Here is a 21,316-nt window from a genome sequence, read left to right as displayed (position 1 = left end):
TCCTAGCGCTCTCTCTCTCTCTCTCTCTCTCTCTCTCTCTCTCTCTCTCTCTCTTACACACACACACACATACACACACACACACACACACTTACAAATAAATGGTGTGCTGTCAGTAGTGTGGGAAAGTCAGCTGTAAAACATCATTACATCTGGAAAAACTTGATTGCTTCTCAAATGTCTTTCAGATATTACTCCATTTTGAAGACAACAAGAAAGAGAAAAAAAATCAAGAAAATGTCAATTCTTGCGACTTAGACTACAATTAAGAATCAGGGTTCTCCCTGAAGACAAAGCTTTGGCCCACATCAAAACCCCAAGTGACGTTTTAAGTTAAAATAAAGACTTAAGGAATGATTCTATTGTCTTGTAAGACTCTGGGTTTAACTAACTTGTGTAACTAAATCACTAACTACTATTTGAATTGGGTTTAGGAGCTTCTACATTTACGAACATAATACGTTAAGAACTACAACTAGGGGTGCCTAGGCAGACGTGCTGGTCTTTTATGGAGGACAAGGCTCAGGGCTTATGAGGAGGTTGAGTCCTGTACTGGATGCTGAGAAACAAAGCAGGAGATTCAAGGAAACCACTAAATGGCTAGCTACTTTACAGCAGGGGTGTCAGGGTCACATAACTCCATTTTCTAAACTCTGTAAGTCAACCCAGAGGCCAGCAGCATAGGTGTCCTCTTTATTCTGTACCTGCTATCCATTCTAAAGCCAGTCACCTAGGCCTCACTGGCTGTATTTGAAAGATGAGAATAGTGGTCCCTACCTTGGTGGGCTGTTGGGAAGATTATGTGAGATGACCTCAAAGTCAATGGGAAATGTATGCAAAATTCTCCCCAGGTTCCCCAGGAACCAGGGGAACAGAGCTGTGGAGGATGCATCTGAAGATGAAGGGCATTTTTCTCTCACCTTCTGAAATTGCTTTCCAAGAGTGTAAGCAGGACATTTAGTGAAGGGACTATGGAGTGTAAGGCCTAGGAGCTAGGAACTATGCCAGCTCCTGAGGCTGGCATGCCAAATGGGAATCTGGCACAGCCATCCCTAACACAGAGTGGTGCAGCTCACCAACATTTCCAACCAGCTCATTTAGATCTTCCAGCAAGCCTAGGCACGGGGACAGAAGCTAAGCATATCACTCAAGGTTGTGCAGATGATGGACAGAGAGCAGGGGTTGGAATTTAGGCTTCCTGTTGGCATATTGCACAGGTAGCCTGCTACCTCAGGCTGCCTTTCTCATGGCTGTTCACTTCACACCCCCTGGACTGTTGGGCCTTGCATTTACTCATTTGTTAAGACTGTGCCAGGGCAGGATGCTACCGCTAATGGCTAAAATGAAGGTTGGAGATAATCGGGGATTTCAATTATCCTGCCTATCTCTGACCTCCATTACCAAGGATAATCAGAAGCTAGCTCTAGCCATTTTCTGAAACTTTCATTAATTTTAAATAAATTTATACAATGTCAATCCCCCACCCTCTTTACCCAAATTAAAATGCCCTTGTCTTTTCAGTTTCTCATTACAGGCGAATCCCTTGCACGTCTTTGAGATTGCCTGTTGTTTTTCTCTGGATCCTTTGTAATTCTGCTTTGTTTTCTTTGAAATGACAGAACCCAATGCTGAATTCTGATTTTAAGGTGAAGTCATAACATCAATGTATATCATTAAAATGTTTTATTGTAATTACAGAAATAGTCAATGCCAAATTATGTGCACTATATTATTTTCTGCATTCTTCTTTATCCCATTCTTGAAGTTAATACGGCCTATTATATCTCATTCATTCTTCTGACTGCTGCTGCACAGCGAGCAGATGTCTCCATTGAGCAATCCACAATGAATCTGAGATCTTTTTCCTGAGCACTTACAAGTAGAGTAATTCAGAGCCCATCAGTGAGTATGAGCTGCTTCAATTGTTCCTTCCAGTGTACATTAGCTTGCACTTGTCTACATAAAATTTCAAAGAATCATAGATATTAAAGATGGAAGGGGCCAGTTAGCTTATCAAGACTTCCCACTCTGCCTGCAAAAGTAAGCAAAGGAAGCAATTTCATCACTTCATACTGATGCTTATTAATAATTACAATGAATGGTTACAGCACATAATCTCTTTTATCCTAAAAGCATTGACACTTTGTTTGCTTGTTTATAACTGGGGTCTTACTCTGTAGCCCAGGATGGCCTGGTTCTTGTAATGTAGCCCAGGTTGGCTTCAAACTCATGGAAACTCCCCTGCGTTAGCCTCCCAGTGCTGGTAATATAGGCATGAGCTACCACACCTGGCTTAAAATACTCCGTCTCCCAAAAGAGAATTGAAGCCCAGACATCCAGGTAACAGTGCCCAAAGGCAGGTCCACCAAGGCAAAATATTCAATTTGGTTGAGCAAATAAGCAATTTTAAGTACCACTTGCTAGTCAGGACTACCCTTTCATGGTCTGTAGGATGCACAGGTAGACAGAACCTAAAATCCTTCTGTGTTTTCTGTTGCTGCAATAAGCATCACAACCAAAAAAGCAACTTGGGGAAGAAAGGGTTTATTTAGCATCCATATCCCAGGTCATAGTCCATCACTGAAGGAAGTCAGGGCAGGAACTGAATCAGAAGCCATAGAGGAACACTGTTTAATGGCTCCCTCCACCCGCTTTCTTATACAACCCATGACCTCCTGCCCAGGAATGGCACTACTCATAAAGTCTTCCTGCATCAATCATTAATCAAGAAAATGCCCCACAGACTTGCCCACAGGCAATTCAATGGAGGTATTTTCTCAGTTGAGATTCCTTCTGTACTGTCCCTGAGTGACCTGTAATACAGGAAGCTGTCATGGCTACTAGAAAAGGAGTAGAAGATGTCATGGGTGTGCTGGCACCACGGCTCCTCTATCTCTAGGAATTGAGGAAATGTAGCTTAAGTTGGGTCTTTGGAAGAAAGAAAGAGAATAATGCCCATCAACAAAAGTTCAGGAGCGGAGACTTGAAGGGAGGACACACCTACCCGATCAAGAGCTCCCTTTGAGTTTCTGTCTTATAGTGCTAGGTTGACTATGCCGGTGAACTGAGACCAAATGCAGCAGATGTCTACACGGTGGCTGCTTTGAACTAGATTAGGATGTAGCCAATCAATTAAATCAACAACCAGAACACACAGACCTACCATTACAATCGTGCTTAGCGAGACAATATAGAAGAGCTTCAATTAATGATATCTTTTTAAAAAATCCAGAAAACCTGGGGCTAAATGAATGGAAATTGAGAATTTTGCCAGGCAGTGGTGGCACACACCTTTAGTCCTGCACTCTGGAGGCAGAGGTAGGGGGATCTTTTGTGAGTTCAAGGTAAGCCTGGTTTACAGAGCAAGTTCCAGGACTGGCTCCATAGCTACTCAGAAACTCTGTCTTGAAAAACAAAACAAACAAACAAAAAACAAAAAAAAAAATTGAGAATGTATAACTACAACTAAAATCTCTAATCAAAGAATGTATAAATAGGGGCTTGGAGAGATGGCTCAGTGGTTAAGAGCACTTGTTCTTGAAGAAGAACCCTGTTTGATTCCCCGAATTCCCATGGCAGCTTACAGCCATCCATATCTCCAGTTTCAGAGACTCCTACACTCTCTTCTGACCTCCAAGGGTACCAGGCAGACATAAAACACACAAACACACATGCAAGCACAACGCTCATAAAGAAACCTTAAAAGAAGGAGAGGAAGTGAAGGAGGAGGAGGAAGAGAAGAAGAAGAAGAAGAAGAAGAAGAAGAAGAAGAAGAAGAAGAAGAAGAAGAAGAAGAAGAAGAAGAAGAAGGCGACAGATAAATGACCTCCTGGATTTCCCCAGGACTTCCTTAATGCCACAGAGATTACCTTTTGGACCCCGGGCAGCTGTTGCACAGCTTTGGAGCCCCAAACTTGAAAGCATAGAATGGAAGTTTCCATTTTCTGACTCCATTAATAGGTAACTGCATAAATGCAGACCAGAGAGATACCACTACTGTCATATGATGAAGAACTTCTCCATTTTTTTCCCTCAAAGAACCTAATCTTTGGAAACACTACATGCATATTATGTGCTTACTATATTGCAATGACGCTATCTTTAGAAAGTCACTAGTGTGAAGAAAAAGGAAATTATAGAAGGCTTCTGGTACTTCCATAGCTGTCCCTAAAGGACAATTGCAAATGTCATCTCCTGCATGAAGCCTTCCCCAATTCCTCTCCCATGTTCATCACTGCCAAATTAATCTTTCTCTCCCTTGACTGCTGCAGTTCTTTGATCCACTGCCGTATGGTTCCTAATTAGTTGTGTGATTATCTGTCTCCCTCCACCAGGATGAAAGCACCTTAAGGGTGGGGAAATCAAACCCCACTTGTCTTGAATTCTTCACAAGGTCACACTCTTTTTTCATTGCCGGATAAAACAGATATCCTTCACACGTTTGTTAAATCTTTTCTTCAGATCACAGGGACCTTATGTTGACATAGTTAAATTATTTTTTGAAATAGTCTGTACCCATTCCAAAAACACTCACAATTTGGTGCACATTCAGGTTGTGTCTGCCACGGTCTTGCATTCAGTTAGCATACGTCTCTGGGAGTGAATTGAACTAGCACCCTTAATAAGACCTGAACCTTAACTCAGATATATATATATATATTATATATATTATATATATATATATATATATATATATATATATATATATCTGGAAACTTCTGGAGTCAGCCTGCCTGGGTTTAAGTAGGCATACACTGAAGCTGTGACTATCATTTACCTAGTTTTAGCACCTTGGGCATGTTACAGTTCAGCACTTGAGCACCCTTAACTATGAGATGGAGATATTAGTAACAGCGGTGCATGAAAAGGTTCCGATTAGTCCATTTGGCACATGTTAAATACTTAAATACTCTTTCACTCTTGCAGCTTTCATTGTTGTTGTATTTTCTGGATTGGGGATGGGGTGCTAGGAGTCAAACTTAGCAGTTTGTATGTGCTAGAAAGATGCTCTATCACTAGGCTATATTCCCAGCAACGTTGTTATTGTTTTATCATTCATAAAGAGAAGCACAAGTCCCTCAGGATTGCTCTAAGGAATCAATGATGTAACAAGTGAAATTCTACTCAGCATATTATCTCATCAACATTTCCTTCCTTTCTGTGTATTAGAGTAATTGCTACAATCAAATGAGGACTTATTAATGCCAGGTAATATATTACTCACTTGAAATATATGGTGCCATCTAATTTAAATCATATTACAAGGTACTGAGATAATTATTATTGTCCCTATTTGACAAGGGGATAAAGTGAGTTGGAGAGAGAATAAACAGTCCAAGGTCACATGACCAGTTCAGGTCAGGTTATCCAGAACTTCAGATCAAGGAAAGGGCTAGGGAAACGTAGGGGTAAACACCCAGGAAGAAAAGTCCAGGCACTAACTTCCTGCAGAGTTTAATATTCCTCTTTGTCTGCCTGGTCTTCAATTCCAGGGTTATGCTTGCTTGTAAACTAGCCTCTGGGATCCATGACAACATATGTTCATGCTCACTACTCACCTACTCTTGTTTAACAAGCATCCAACATGATATCATTCAACTAACAGCTACCTCGAACTCACTTGTCTCCCAGTTTCTTTCTTGGTTATGAATTTGCTACTTGTTCCATGGCCTTCTTATCACAGTTATACTAATTATCACTGATGAAACATTTTAATTTTTAATAACCTGGTTATTCTTAACTTAGATTCTCATAATGGATTTACATTAGCTATGTCAAATATGTTGTTGCCAGCTACATGGGTAGGAAGGGAGCCTTCCATCATTTTTACCAAAAGGACCCTTTGCTTACATCAAACAGAAACAGTTTTGCTTCCCCCTCCTCTATACACTGTGGGTGAACTTTGAACCCTTGAACAACTACAACCACAGATCGACCGAGAGTTACAAGTGTGCCAAAGAAAAGATGAAGGGGACTAACTGGATTCTTAGGACTATGCACTAGGTAAAAGGAACTCTGAGATAATAAGGAAGCTATCAGGAAAAGTACAACAGAAAGACTATTAACCAAGAAACCACGAGGAGGCAAATAAAAGCTGGACACAGGAGTGTAGGTAAGTAGGTAAGTCTAACAAGCTATAGTTAGGTATCAGCAAAATGCTGCAAAATCAAAAGATGCCCCTGTAATAAAATGCAAAGGCTAATGCTACAAGGAGTCAAAGGAGACAGAAAAGCAACAGGGACACTGGGAATGGCAAGTGACTGTCCTTGGAGCTGGCACCACCCTGGAAAGGCATCTATTCCCGAATTCCACTTGTCTGAGCATCCTCACCACGAATGCCCCTTTGCTAGAGGAAACCTGAGTGAGTCAGTTCTTTGCAACTAAAAGCCCTTGTCCAGAGGGTTCTTCACTCACATCCATGTTTAGAAAATTAAAGCATATAATTCCTTCTTATTTCTGGTGGTCCAGATGTCCAGAAGCCAGGTATTCAACCTACTGTTTTCTTGTCCAGCCTTTCTTGGGACACATCCCTTCTTTAGCTACTGCCTAGATACCAATAAATGGTCCTACAAAGAGTTAGGCAGACAAAGGTAACCAAATCATATTACAAGGTACTGAGATAATTATTATTGTCCCTAATTGACAAGGGGATAAAGTGAGTTGGAGAGAGAATAAACAGTCCAAGGTCACATGACCAGTTCAGGTCAGGTTATCCAGAACTTCAGATCAAGTGATCAACATCAGTGATCCTTTGACATAAAGAATAAACTCTTAGAAATTATAAGGCTCAAGAATGAGAAGCCAGAGAAACAGCCTGACATAAGACAAAGAAGGATTCCGGGGTATTCTCAATACTCCAGGGTGAATGAGCAATTCATTCTTTTGCAACATTCTTTTACAAGGGAATGAATACCACATGAAACGTTTCCCCTTTTTAATGTGATAGACGATTGCATGGTTTCATATCTTTTCCACCACTTTTTTATTTGTTTAAATTATTAGTTTCTTTCTTGTGTTTTTTGAGACAGGGTCTCACTATGCAGTCCTAGCTGGTCTTGAACTCACAGAAAATGGCCTTCTCTGCGTCTCCAGTACTGGGATTAAAGGTGTGTGCTACCACACTAAGCTACTTAAGTTATTAATAAGCTATTTCCTTTTCCTTTCTCATGTGTATGTACACCCATGTATGAGGGCGCCCTCATCCATGGATATGCATGTAGAGGCAGAGATGGATGTCAAGTGTCTTCCTTTACCACCCGCCACACCTAGTTTTTGAGGCAGGGTCTCACACAGAACCTGCAAAGGTTTGCTGGGCCAGCAAACCTAGGAGATCTACCTGTCCCCACACTCGCCCCTCCCACCCACACCCCAGCCCAGTGCTAGGGTTACAGACACATGTCACAAAGTCTGGCTTTTCACATGGGTGCTGGTGATCAAACTTGGGTCCTTAGCTCTTCATGCTTCCATAGCAAGCACTTGACCCACTGATGCATCGTCTCCTCAGTACCAAAATAAGCTATTCCAATGCACATTGTTTACTCTTAAACAACGTTGATTTGTTGCCTGTTCTGTTTCACCCTGCCCTGGACACTAAGATACAGAAACTAAAAACTTGTCCCAACCCTTGAAGATACAACAACAGTGCAGGACTGCCTGGGTTCATTTGCCTACTGCAAGTGGTACCAAAGGGATGAAGTAGCATGGGTCTAGGAAATGCCAGGATAAGTTCTGATGATTCATCAGGAGCCAGTCTGGGAAAGATAAAGCAGAAGACAGTTTAGGCAGAGGCCTCCTGGGCCCTGACATGTGTGTTCATGCCCTGATTCTTTAGACTATGCTGCCTTAGACGCTTGAGTACATCATGTATTTCTATATACAAACCACCAAACAGCCATCATGAGAACAAGCAAGTTCTTGACCATTCACTCAGCTTGTCCTGTGTCCACAGCCAGCCAGCACCAGTACCACCTGTCTCCTACCTGCACAAGTCAACACCTACTACAAAGTCCATCTTACCTAGATAGCAGGATGACCACCTCAGGGGACATAAGCATTCCTTTTTAGCTGGTGAGGACATGGCTTCTTCCAAATGTCATTAATGGCAGTTTGGGTTCTGAGTTTATTTTTCAGGAAAAAAAGAGTGTTTTTTTTTTTTTTTTTGGTGTGTGTGTGTGTGTGTGTGTGTGTGTGTGTGTAATTATAAAGCTTTCCAAAGCTTTAAACATCAAGGTATTTTTAAACGTAGAGTAACATAAAAACACTTGGTAACTACTTGGATCATCGGAAATGGGCTAAGCAACAGTGATACACAGTGCTTTTTGTTTATTACCAGGTTAGCATCTGTCAATAACTAAACATCCTACACAGGTCTACGGAACACAGTCATACTGCTTAATATGCTCGCTGGTAAATCCATTCCTTACCTCTGAAGTCACTAATATATTTCTGTTATTATGTATGTCTTAGGATGATTATGAAATAAACAAGAGACCCAATGTTATGAATTTTAAACAACCTAGAATAAAAGAGTGAGTAAAACATAATTATACATGGTCTTCAAATCCCCCTTTCTGAGTTAGAAAGTAATTATAGCTTAGACACTATTTTTTTTCAGATAAAAAAAATTAAGACCAATTAAAAAAGTCGTTGGTTTACTAACTGTCAATGCAGGCTTGAAACAGGCTCCCCTGCTGTAAGCAAGATGATATTCCTAAAACATGGCAGAAGAATTTACTATGAGGTTTTAAAAATTGCATTAAGAGCCACCATGTAAAAATTTAAAATTATATCCTTCAAAGGTTTATCCAACTCTAAATGACTCACAGAGGTGACATGATGAATGAAAATACCATTTATTCTCCAGCGTTTCTGTCACCATTCAGTTTGTTACTTGTACCCTAAGACAGGGATATAGTCTATACTAACACTCACATAATCTATGTGTAACTTAGCAGCAAGTCTTCGACAAGACCTTTTGTGAGTTGCACTATTATAAAGACTGTCCCTAGGCCTGCCCCAGAACAGAGTATAAAATGCACGGCATGTATCGTTAGCACTATGCTTGCTTAAACTGGTCCTTTTCACCCTCAAAACAACACAAGAACACAATACAAAAATGAACTGCACGGTTGCCACGAGAAAGCGGGTGAGAACAGTGAAGCTAAGAGATGTACCCAGTGCCCGTCCATTTTAAATTCATACTTATTATACAGGAAGACGTGCATTCAAAACAGCTTATTCTTTTGAAAATGGTTCTCTAGTCTCTTGCACATGTGCCTGCATGCTGACTGGCAAATTCTCTTGCAATCCATAAATTAAAATCCCGCTCTTTCTTAACGTGCTTTCACTTCAAAATGTCAATATAGTTTGTATGTATGCATATGGGTATGGATTTATCCTATATATCCACAAAGCTCATGGTATTTCTTATTTGGCAACCTTGCCTCTTGAATTGGGCATCGTGTAAATGACTAGACTGTCACGTTAGCCTCTTCACAGAATCAGAAAAACAACCGACTAGCAAAGCTGAAAGGAACCTTAGAGATGACTTACTCCAAATCCTTCACTCCAACAGGGATCCAGAGTGGGAGAATGTCAAAACCAAGCCAAAAGCTGGCATAATGTCCTTTATGGAAAACGTGTCACTATTAAATCAGAACTGGGAATCCCTTTCTCTGGAAGGCAAGGGGTGGGATGCCCAAATTAAGCCTATTCTGTCATGTCACCACGGCCTTCGATCTAAGTGGTGTGGCCCTCAGTTCTCTGCTTCTCATCTCCTGAAGAGACAGCCAAACACAGTGATTCTCAGCCTTCCTAGGTCGTGATCCTCTATCACAGTTCCTCATGGTGTGATGAAAATGGTTTTCACTGCTACTTCATAATTGTAATGTGGAATCGGAATGTAAATATCTGTTTTCCAACAGTCTTAGGTAACTCCTGTGAAAGCATTGTTTGAACTCCCACAGGGGTCATGACCCACAGTTGAGAACTACTGACCTAGTGGAGACATTTAATTGGTTAGCCATCTCACCCTGGATTGCCTCAGGAGTCCTTGGATGAGTCACAGAACCTTACTTAACTATATCCCGAGGTGAACAACCGTACTTAACTCCTAGAGCTGCTAAAGCAGAGGACTAAACACCTTCTTAGTGCGCATTAAGATGCCAAAGCTTAAGAGGAATGAAGAAAGTTTCCACTTTACATCTTATATTATGTCTCTTGTGGGGAGAAAAACCACAAATTTCCTTCTATAAAACTACATGCAAAAACAACATTTGTGACTAATGAGTTTAGGGAATGCCCGACACCCAGTGTTGGTTTTGCCTGTAGTGGGACTAGAGGCACTTATACAAGTATGTAGACACAGGGCCTTTTAAAATGTTGCAACGGCCTTCACTTAAATTCTCCTGGAGTTAAGGATGATCTGTATCCCTTCCACCTAGGTCTCGTTTTACTCAACCTTCAACTCCCTACTCTCTTTGGGAGACTCTATCCAATGCCAACTCAAGCTGCCTCCCCCACAGGTACCGCCACAGTGAGTGACACAACGGGGGGGGGGGTACTATGTCCGGAAATGATCAAAGACATTGAGTCAAGTGCACCCTGCTGAGGAGAGAAGGCCTAAGCCACAGGTTCCAAATGCAGACATGACAAGGTTGTAGCTCCGACGTGGGCTTGAGCACGTCACTGTGGAACAATGCTGGGTGCATTGAAATGACTCTCATTTTGCCCGTGATATGACTGAACCACAGAATGTGTGGGGGGTTCCTGGAGTGTAGGCACCAAACCTGTGATTTATGTGTGTGTGGGCACGTCTGTCTTCTTTTTAAACCATTAATCTTTAAAAAGAAGAAGAAGTAGAAGATTGACAGCCCCAAAGACAGCACTACCCTGAGTACTCGAGAAAGAAACGATGGAGACGTTAGTACAAGCACTAAGTTCCTCCTTGGAAGTGACTGGCATCGCAGGTGTGTGTTCTCTCCAAGGCAGACTATACAGAGGAAGTAGGAGGGGTATTTCTGATGTCACCAAACCAATAAAAGTTTAATAATCTGACCCAAAATGGGATTGGCTGAACTGGTTTTTGATAATATTTTGCCTTATAGTTAGATAGCTGGCACTGCCGGGAGGGATGGGGAAGGCCGTTTTATTGCAATATTGTCTTCGGAGCTCCAAAATGACAGTGATGATGGTGGAGTTTCCTGCAGCTGAATCTTTAATAGCAGCCCAGGAACCATGGAAGAAGTAAAGGGAGACAAGAGCCTTGCTAACTCCAGTCCTCCAATACCCATTAGAGTTTAACAGCAGAGAGGCCACAGCCAATGCGAATTACCCAGATAATGACTGTTACATAGGCTGGTTCACAACAAGTGTGAAGTTATTTAATAGCAAGGGTTTGCAGATGTTATGTGTGTCTCTGCTGTACTGGGTGTACAGTGTGTGGGGGTTGGGGAGAATTTCCTTTAGTCATTAGAATCCTTGGGTCCTGTGACACTGGGACAGGGGACCTTAACCACAAAGACAAAAATGACAGTTTGTGCTTGGTTATAGAGTTTTATGGCACACTATAATGCCCACGTGTTGGTTTGTGTGACTGTGGTTTTTGTGGACCAAACTGACAAGACTGGACACTGCCTGAGGATGGGAACCTTGCTTTTCCTTCATCCTCAACATGGTACCCGATGCAAAACAGGGGTGCAATCTATGTCTCTTGTATCTGTGACATGAACCTGGCAAGGGATGCTGCTTGAGCCCAGAGCGTCGAATGACACTGAAAAAGACTCCTACTCATAAGTGTGCAAGATTGAGTGGGGGGATGAGGTTGGAGTGGACGGCACATAAGCCTTCATGGGGCTTGGGACCCTATGGAGGGGTCAGCTTCACTAAGCACCCTCGTCTAAAACATGACGAGCAACCTTTCTTCTGCCACCCAGGTCTGAAGTGCTAACATTCTTAAAAGATGTCTGGACCCTGAAGCTTGCCAGAGACAAATCATAGCAAGCTCTGCAGCCTCCTCAGCGGAATGACGATTAAGACTGAAGATGCAAAACATTAAAATAGAATAAAGAAGTTCTGGGACCTTCGTGCCAGATGGAGGCCCCTAATGCCTTTCTCTCATCCTCTCCCACACCCAGCAACTAGGTTTCCAGGCCTCTATAGGAAGAACATGAATACTCTTAGCCAGGGGTGGCTCTTTGCATCCATCTCAGGCTATCACAGACCGTCTGATAAACATTTGAGTTAGAATGGAAGGAGTCACAGCTACCCAGACTTCTATAGATATTTTTTTTTCTTTTTGACAAGCAGTAAGACAGACACACACACACACACACACACACACACAAACCTAAAACTGGGTAAGCCAACCAACCCCCCTCAGAGAATTTCAAAAGGGCTACAGCAGAGAGCCTCGATGCCATCACTGGGTAAAGGCAGAAGAAATCCACAATTGAAAAACAGAAGCAGACATTTTTTTCCCTTCCAAGCAAACATGTGAAGGTTGGATAGCAGGTACCGACCGATTCCAGTCCTCTCCTCCCAGTTCTCCAGACGCCACTTTAAAAAGCAAAAGGTTTTAGCCACCAAACCGCCAGATAATAAACAGCATCACATTCTTACACCTTCACCCTGATCTTTACTCTCTGATAAATGGCAACTGTAAATAAATTTCATTTAATCTCTAAAAGCCACAATAAAAATCTTTAACCTCCAAGGTAGTTTACAAATGAGCACGCACACCCTGCCAGCGCCAGAAAGCACAAGGTCTTGAATAAAGGGCTTTAACAGGAGGCACGTTTCCCCTCTGAGAATCTCGTGTTGACTTTAGAAATACATATATACATACATGTATATATGTCTGCATATATGCACGAAGGAGGAGGAGAGGGGAAACCCAACCCCTCCCACCCTATTCTCTGTACAAATCGGCCAATAAATCTAAGCAAAAGACACAGAGAAAGGACAGAAGCCAACAGGTGGAAAAGGGGGTTTTGTTCATTAGAAATGGCCAGACACTTGATCTGTGCTCGCGGGGTCTGTTTGTCTCGGGGTGTCTTTAATGACGGTTTTATCATCATGACGCTGATAATCAGGAATAATGGTCACACTTCCAGTTTGTGATTCCACAGCAACGCCAGCCTGAAGATTTCGCCACACAGTTACATGGAGTGGGCTGCTCTGTTTGGCTTCACTCAGGGAGGCGTGCAGCAACCCCAGCCAGCTCTCCCGCTTTCACAGATGGGGTAAACTGAGGCCCGAGGCACCCAACTACTTCTTTACAGCATCTCGGAGCAGAGAATTCCCCCAAACTGGAAAAGTTTGTGGATGTCTCGGGGCAGTCCTCTCGCTCACCCTTCTGGCCGGCCATGCCACTCTCTTCCTCCGAGTCTGGGCAGGGTGATAAGGACTGGGGTACCTCCCCTTCACTACGAGACACGCCAGGGCAGTGTGTGGGAGGTCCACACACACACCCAGACCCACAGGCATACTCGCACACACAAAGCGCCATGCAATCTCTGCAGTCACTTAGCAGAGCTCCAGCCAGCCTCGCTCAGCCTGCGAATGCACAGCGCAGAGCTTGCAAGGCCTCCTTGGGCTCAGGGCTGGGGCTTCTCTGAAACAGGGCTCTGCCCTTCTCTTCCTCTCTTCCAGGCTTCTCTCCCTCTCTCTTTTTTCCCTCCCACCCTCCACCCTCCCATCCTCCTCCCACCCCTCTCCTTCCACCCCTTCCCCCCCCCCCCAACCCAGAGGCACAGATCGTGTTACTGGGGTTCCCTGGAAAGAGGGGCCATCCCCAGCCTTAAGCGGCTAGCAAAGACTTCAGGGGCACAGCAGCAGCTCCAATCGCGGGACCCAAGCGCTCCTCCTGAGCAGCGCAGGAATGAGACCCCACTTCCAGGCACCGGCGAGCAAGCTTGCCACAGAAGAAGGAATTGTTAAGAGTGCTTACCTTTTTCATGAGCAGAGATTCTGGAGAATCATTGCAGAAACTGGAGGGAAGTGAATGAAGACAAAAAAGACCCTTTTCCAGCAATCCCTGGCCTCCTGGTATCAAGACACCAGGACAACATCAAAGCAACTTAGGGGGAACACTTTAGGGGCCTATTGTCTGCTCTGGTCTGATCTGTTTTTCTTCTGTCTCCCCCTCTTGCTGCGGTGACACTTGGTACGGCCCAGGCATTCATGCCAAGTAGCTTTCACACATGGAAGCTTGTCTCAAGCAATTGCTGACAAGCCACAAACAAGACATTCTCCCTCCCTTCTCCGCACCCCCCCACTCCTCCCCCCTCCACCTTTTCCTCCTTCCCTCTTGTCTCCCCTCCTCCTTTCTTCTGAATGCAAACTAAAACTCTCCAGTGCCAGGCAGGCTCGCAGGCTTGGCCTAGCTGCGCACGCAGACACACACACACACACACACACACACACACACACACACACACACACACACACACTTACACACACACACACACACACACACACACACACACACACACACACACACACACACACACACACTCGCTCACTCACTAGCCAGCAGCTCGGCTAGTTGCTGCTGCACTGGTGGAGTTAAGAGACAGGAAAAAGCCCAGGCTGAGTTGGGGGCAGGGAGAAAAAGAGGGAGAGTAACATCCCACGGGGCTACCTCTTGTGCCCTAGCAAAATGGCAGTAGAGAGGTGAGCCCTTTGGGAAGCCAGCAGTGGCCACACACGTGTGCACACATACAGACTCAGAGGCAATCTGAGCTCACGAAGAGTGGAATAAACGACCCAGCAAGCCAAGGCCTGTGGGTTCGGAGTTGGGGGAGTGGGGAGATCCCGTGGGTGGACCCCCATTAGGTGATTTTGTTTTGTTTTGTTTTTCTTTCTACTTCGTTCGTGTTATTCCCTGAAGGATCTAGTCGTCTCTCACCTTGTAACAGAGCATAGACCTAAGCCACTGGTTAAAATAAACCATGAAATGTGGAACTGTGCGAGGAAACTTAACTGTAGGTTCAACTTGTGCCCAGATTTTTTTTTTTTAAGCGAAGCCCCTGCCCCCAACCCTAACCCTCGAGAGCAGCAGCAAGGAGCATGTAAGTAGTGTAAACTCTGAGAGCGGTGAAGTGTGATGCTGGAGTTACTGAGTGCCAGGCTGCTGGAATTTGTGGAAGGTGGGCATGGGCGGGAGGGGGAGGGGGGCTGGGTGAGCTGTTTTCTAGGAATGAAGGGGAGTGAGTTAGGATAATGAACTAGGCTGGAAGCAAGCAAGCAAGCAGGAATGTGATCGGTGTGGAGGGAGGGGGAGGGGGAGAGGCATGGCTTAAAAAAAAAAAAAAAAAAAAAAGAAGTCCATAGGCTGAAACACTGAGGGCAAATGCGGTGGCAGAGGAAGGCACAAACTGTGAGCAAAGGAGACAACAAAGAACGTGAAGATTTGCAGACAGCATGAACTCAGGAGGGCTGGTGGAGAGTGGGAAGGGACATGCTTGTTACATGACACTCACATCTCCAGCAAGCTTTGGTGTCTTACAGCGAGAGGCCTACATGGCTGGCTGTCCTGGTGAGCCAGGACCTGAATGGAAACTCCTCCCCCACAAATGCTAAGCCTGAGCTCTGTTTTTACTGAAGGTCACTTGTTCTCCCTCCCGAATCTTCTCCAAAATGGAAGTTGTGTGAACACAAATTGCCGCTTCCTTGACAGGCAAACAGTAAGAAATAAATAATGAGTTTTTACACATTTAAACCTAGCTAAATGGTTTTGTCACTGCCTGAAACAATGACAAAGACATTCATGTCCTGTTACTTTCCCCACTTAGCCTGGTCCTTATTACTACTAGTCCTGGGAACTGTGTATTTGAATTCCAACTTACAACCACAATGGTGATAGTAACAATAATTACCCTGATTCTCAACGTTTTCCCAAGCATTTATATCATGAAGTAATTTTTACTAAGATCATTTCCACTTACAGATATATTTCTTTGTTTTGTTTGAGACAGAATCTCACTATGTAGATTCTGGAACTTGTAGACCAGGCCAGACTCAAACTCACAGAGATCTGCCTGTTTCTGATTCCTATGTGCTGGTACTGCCATGCCAGGCAACATATATGCATATTTACACACACACACACACACACACACACACACACACACACACACACAGAGAGAGAGAGAGAGAGAGAGAGAGAGAGAGAGAGAGAGAGAGCACACAGACGAAGCTAGAGAGATGGCTGTTCTTTCAGAGGACCAACATTCTATTTCTAGCACCCATGCAGCAGCTCACAACTGTCTGTAACTCCAGATCCAGGGGAATCTGATGCCCTCTTGTGGATCCCTTAGGTACATGTATACATACCCACATATATACACTATATTCTTTTCTTTCTTTCTTTCTTTCTTTTTTTTTTTTTTTGTTTTTTTGGTTTTTTTGAGACAGGGTTTCTCTGTGTAGCTTTGGAGCCTATCCTGGCACTCGCTCTGGAGACCAGGCTGGCCTCGAACTCACAGAGATCCGTCTGCCTCTCCTCCGGAGTGGTTGGATTAAAGGCGGCTTACACTATTTTCAAATAATAAAAACAAATACATTTTAAAGTGAGACTTACAGAAGGTGAAGAGTGTCTGAGGCCACAGAGTAGGGCAGGAATGGAACTCAAACCGATCTGTACCTGACTCTGAAGCCCCACCTCCTCACTGGAGGAGTCCCCATTCTCCGAGGCACTTCATATCCAGGCACTCCAAGCCCCACCGGCTGTCCACCCAAGTGTGCTATTTCTTCCTAGACCATGGGCTTGGGTCCTCTAACTTGAATCCAGGGGAACTTCTGACCTCCTTACCAGGCTACTGAGTCACCCTGCCTGTCTGAGTGGTGATGACTCACAGTACACAATGAGGCCTTCAAGACAATAATTGCATAAAGGGTCACCTTAACCTTTAGTGACCATTTACAGTCTGTCCTGCAATAGAAATAGGCACCTAAGACCAGGAAAACTTCCCATTTTTAAAGTATTTTCAACATGTAAAAACACCTGCAAAAGTGTGGATGACAATAGCTAGCACAATCACATATGTATGCACACACAGTATAAACTCATGCACACATACAACACAATACAAACACGTTCACACACAATGCATACACATGAACACACATACACAAATATAGGGATATTCACACACACACACACACACACACACACACACACATATATATATACATGTGCAAACATATATACACATAATACATGCACACATAATACACAGAAGCATGCACACACACACACACACACACACACACACACACACACACACACACACAATCCCATCCATACATCTACAAACATAGGTACACGTACCCACAGAAACTCATGCATACACATGAAACAACTCCATGAGGTATGAACTCTCATTGCTTGTTTTCTAGATGAAGATGTTGAGGCATTGCATCTCTGTAACTTGTTAAGGTCATTGAGAGAGGAAGTTGTGGCTGAGACGCTGCTCAGGCAATCTTCTGAGTACCACTATCTTCCCCACTAGGCTGCCGTTATGGGAGTGAAAATCAAAACACTAAGCAGAGAGGAGAACCACCATGACCCTAATACTTGGGTCCTTTTATACCTTGCAGTATTTTTAGGACCCCTGGAAAACCGTAATTGTCCATTTCTTCCTCAGTCCCTCCTGGCAGAGAGCAGACTGTGCTGAGCCTCCTGGTCTGAACTGGTTGGTGGACATCAGTGCCTCCAGCTCCAACTGCCAACTCCAAAGAGAGAAAGGGAACCCAAGTGGGTGCAGGAACAGGTCACCACATGAATGTTCCTAAGTGTATTTCACGAGGTCTCTGGATGCTAAGCATCCTGCAAAAGCAAAGGCCATAGACTCTTGGGCAGGAGGACAGGATGCTGGTGCCCCCGTGGCTGGCCAGCTGTTCTGCCCAGCTTCCAGTTGGCTTCTTCCAAAAAAGCATTCTGCCTAATGGCCATTGGCTACTTTGTTAAGTTTCACCAGAGTGAATTCTCAACAATTACAAATTAATTTGCATTGAAAACAGTCTTTTTAAAATGCAAATACCTGTGAAGAAAATAAATCAAATCAGCCATTCATACTTTAGTGTGAATTATTTCGTTACTTGTCTACAAATAGCCATTCAGATTAGAGGAACAAAACAGGAAAGCAGGCGAAAGTTTGGGATCTTAGAAGCCTCTGGTGTAAACCAGGTCTGAGGTGGGGGTTGCTCAAAATAATAGAGAGATAAAGAACACTATGAAATGGAACAAATTTTGGAGAAGCTATGGAAAGTAAAGACAAGCTTTTATTTGCAACAAACCTAGACTGAAGAGGCAGGGGCAGGTGGAGGGAATCTCTTGGAACGTGCTCTGGAGAGACGGCACCCAGACCATGAACTCACGGTCATCCCAACTCCACCTCCCAAGTGCTGGCAACTGAACCCAGTGCCTAGTGCAGGCTCAGTGAGCTTTGCTCAGCCCTAACAGCCTTGATTGACAGGAGAGGGGGAGCCCCGGCTTTATCTTCTTCCATATTTGGTTTCCTGTTTTTGTGTCTGGTACAGAGGATGGGTTCCTCTGGGATCACTGTGGGGCTAGAGTCACACTCAAAACATGGGGAAATCCTCAGAGTTCCAAAGACCCAACTTATAATAAATTAACCTTTAAAAATAAAAAGCCCATTCGTAATTTGATATCTACCTACCTGCATCTATTTAACTGTGGAAAGGAACGTGGGTGTCAGACACATGAGCTTCCCTCTCCCGGACATCACTGGCTGGAAGGAGAACCCTCTGACAAAATGGAGAGAATCAAGCAGAAAACAACAACAAAACAGTTTCCAGATTTACCAAGCTAAGGAAGCAATTTAGAGGCAGACAGGACTAGGATCCACATATAAGCAAATAGCCATATTTCCTAATAATAAGTGGAATGCATTATACAGAAATAGCCCCCCCACACTGACTGAAAGTCAGACATGTTGCTGTACTCTGGAACCAAAAGAGTATTTACAAACTAAATGACCCAGCTATATTTTAAAATTTTTTATTTATTATTATTGGATGCACATGATGTACTCGTGGGGCCATGCATGCATAGCACATGTATGGAAGCTAGAGGATGACTTTGTGGAGCTGGTCCTCTCCTTCCACCTTTAAGTGGGTTTGGGGGATAGAACTTGGGTCTCTAGGCTTTTTTGTTTTGTTTTGTTTTGTTTTTGTTTTTAGAGACACAGTTTTTCTGGGTAGTCCTAACTGGCTTCTAACTCATGCAGATCTGCTTGCCTCTGCCTCCTAAGTGCCTGGGCCAAAGGTGTGAGCCACTATGCCCAGCCAGCAAGGTCTCCAGGCTTTTGGATCATGAGCCTTTATCCACTGAGGTGTCTTCCTTCCAGCTCCCTCCCTCCCACCCCCCATCCCTGCCCCAATCTCTGTTTGCACTTTTCTAAGCCAGGTTCTAATGGTTAACTGCACAAATGATCTTTATAAATGGTAAAGTGCTGTGCAAATGCTAGCAGGTAATGTGAAAATAAGAATGCTATGTAAGGCCTGGCATGGTGATACACGCCTTTAATCCCAGGACTAGGAGACAGAGACAGGTGGATTCTGGTGAGTTTGAAGCCAGCCTGGTCTACAGAGTGAGTTCCAAGCCAGCCAGGGTTATATAGTGAGACTCTGTCTCAAACAAACAAACAAACAAACAAACAAACAAACAAAAAGAATACTAAGTAATAGGAATAAGCACTAACTGTATATAGGCACACTCTTTGCCCGTATTATCTCATTTAACATTTAATCCCTACAACTATCCCTTCTAAGACGAGTACTGCCAACAAGGACATAATCTAATGTTTTGTTTCTGAAACTTGATGCCTGCGATTTTAGAGTAACTGCCCAACCTTTCTGAGCTTTGCGTTTTTCATTTTGTGAAATGAAGATATTAATAGCACCTCCCTTATGGGATTATTTGAAGGATGAAATGAGATAGTGACTGCATCTGACAGATTTAGCTCAGTGCCCAGCACACACAAAGTAGCCAGCAAATGTTAGATGTTATCAGTTCTTAGCCCAAGGTCACACAGTTCACAATTACAAGGGATTCATACTTGGCTCTGTTTGACCCCAACCCCCTGATCTTTACTGCTATTTTATCTTGTCTACATTGCCATTGATTTCTGTGACCACAGGCGATTGAAGAGACTTCAGCTCCTGCCTTGAATTCTAGTCTGCAAATGTAAATATTCAAGGAAAGCATTTTCTGTGTTGAGTGTCTTAGAGGAATGATGCCAGTATTCAGAAATATTCTATGGAAAGGCCCAGTAAGGTAATCCTTAGACTTCAAGTGTCTGAGACATAGACATGCATAGTGCCAAACTCATTCGTGGTGTGTTTTGGTTTTTGTTGTCTGCTTTATAGAGATAGGGTTTCTCTGGGTAGCCTTGGCTGTCCTAGAACTCGCTCTGTAGAGCAGACTGGCTTGAACTCAGAGATCTACTTGCCTTTGCCTCCGGAGTGCTGGGATTAAAGATCACCATCACCACGGCCAGGCTCAAACTCATGTTATAGGCCTTGCAAAGTATCACTTCCCCTTCTCTCCTCAGTTAAACTATGCATCAGTAAAGAGCATCACAAGTGGCTGAAAGTGGCAGTGTAGAAGGAACAAGAGCCAGGTGTCTGGGTAACCAAGCTCCAGGTTGTTAAGAGATGGAGAACCATGGTTTTAACAGGTAAATAAAAAGGAAAATGTCCACTAGCTCAAGAGTTGAATGCATCATTTTTCTCTAGACAGTTGTTATCTTGCTGTCTTTCTGGGCAACTAGGCTCTGGTTAAGTTGTAATTCCTACCAAAGATCTATAGAAGACTTTCAAAAGCCCTGATAAAGCTTAAAGGACAGAGAGATCTGCCTGAACCACGTGCAGTTGGCTCCTGATGGTAATGCTATTTGAACAGGCTAACGAATGGTAATTTGGAGTTTTACAAATTTCATCACAAGGTAGGTGTGTGCTTTCATGCACACAGTCCTCTGCCAAGGAAGACCAGCCCCAACTGTACAGGGTGCAGTAACCCAATATGAAGCTCTTAACACATTATCACATACAATAAATAATATAACGGGCTTTTCAGAGAAGCCGTTCTGTTCTTTTCTCTCTCCTGTGAAAATAAGTGTGGAAACCCCTGAGAAAGCTTTTTGCTGTTAGCTGAGGCAAGGCAAGAACACACCACATTCACCATGGGCTGGCTTTGTAATGTTCTTTCCCTGAGACTTGCTTCTGTGTAGTTCACAGCTCAATGGAGCACAAAGGCGTGGCAGAGCTACCAGAGGGAGCAACTGGTTGT

At 43.7% G+C, this 21,316-nt stretch overlaps 1 protein-coding gene across 3 annotated transcripts in view; it reads right to left on the bottom strand.

The window, feature by feature from the left end:
• Bcl9 (BCL9 transcription coactivator) overlaps positions 1 to 16,780 on the bottom strand; it is an 89,165-nt gene extending 72,385 nt beyond the window's left edge. The window contains exons 1-2 of one of the 3 annotated variants that reach the window (XM_027393737.2): positions 16,583 to 16,780; positions 13,949 to 13,988 (exon numbers count right to left, since the gene is read on the bottom strand). The gene's annotated coding sequence lies outside the window, so the exon portion shown is untranslated. Of the gene's footprint in view, positions 1 to 13,948; positions 14,259 to 16,582 lie in introns of those variants that run through there. The other 2 variants (XM_027393740.2, XM_035450708.1) reach the window with 2 other exon arrangements.
• Positions 16,781 to 21,316: the final 4,536 nt, after the last annotated feature.

The sequence above is a fragment of the Cricetulus griseus genome (assembly GCF_003668045.3).
Source record: "Cricetulus griseus strain 17A/GY chromosome 1 unlocalized genomic scaffold, alternate assembly CriGri-PICRH-1.0 chr1_0, whole genome shotgun sequence".
NCBI lineage: Eukaryota > Metazoa > Chordata > Mammalia > Rodentia > Cricetidae > Cricetulus > Cricetulus griseus.
Note: the sequence above shows the minus strand (reverse complement) of the source record. Positions and strands in the feature narration are given on the sequence as shown.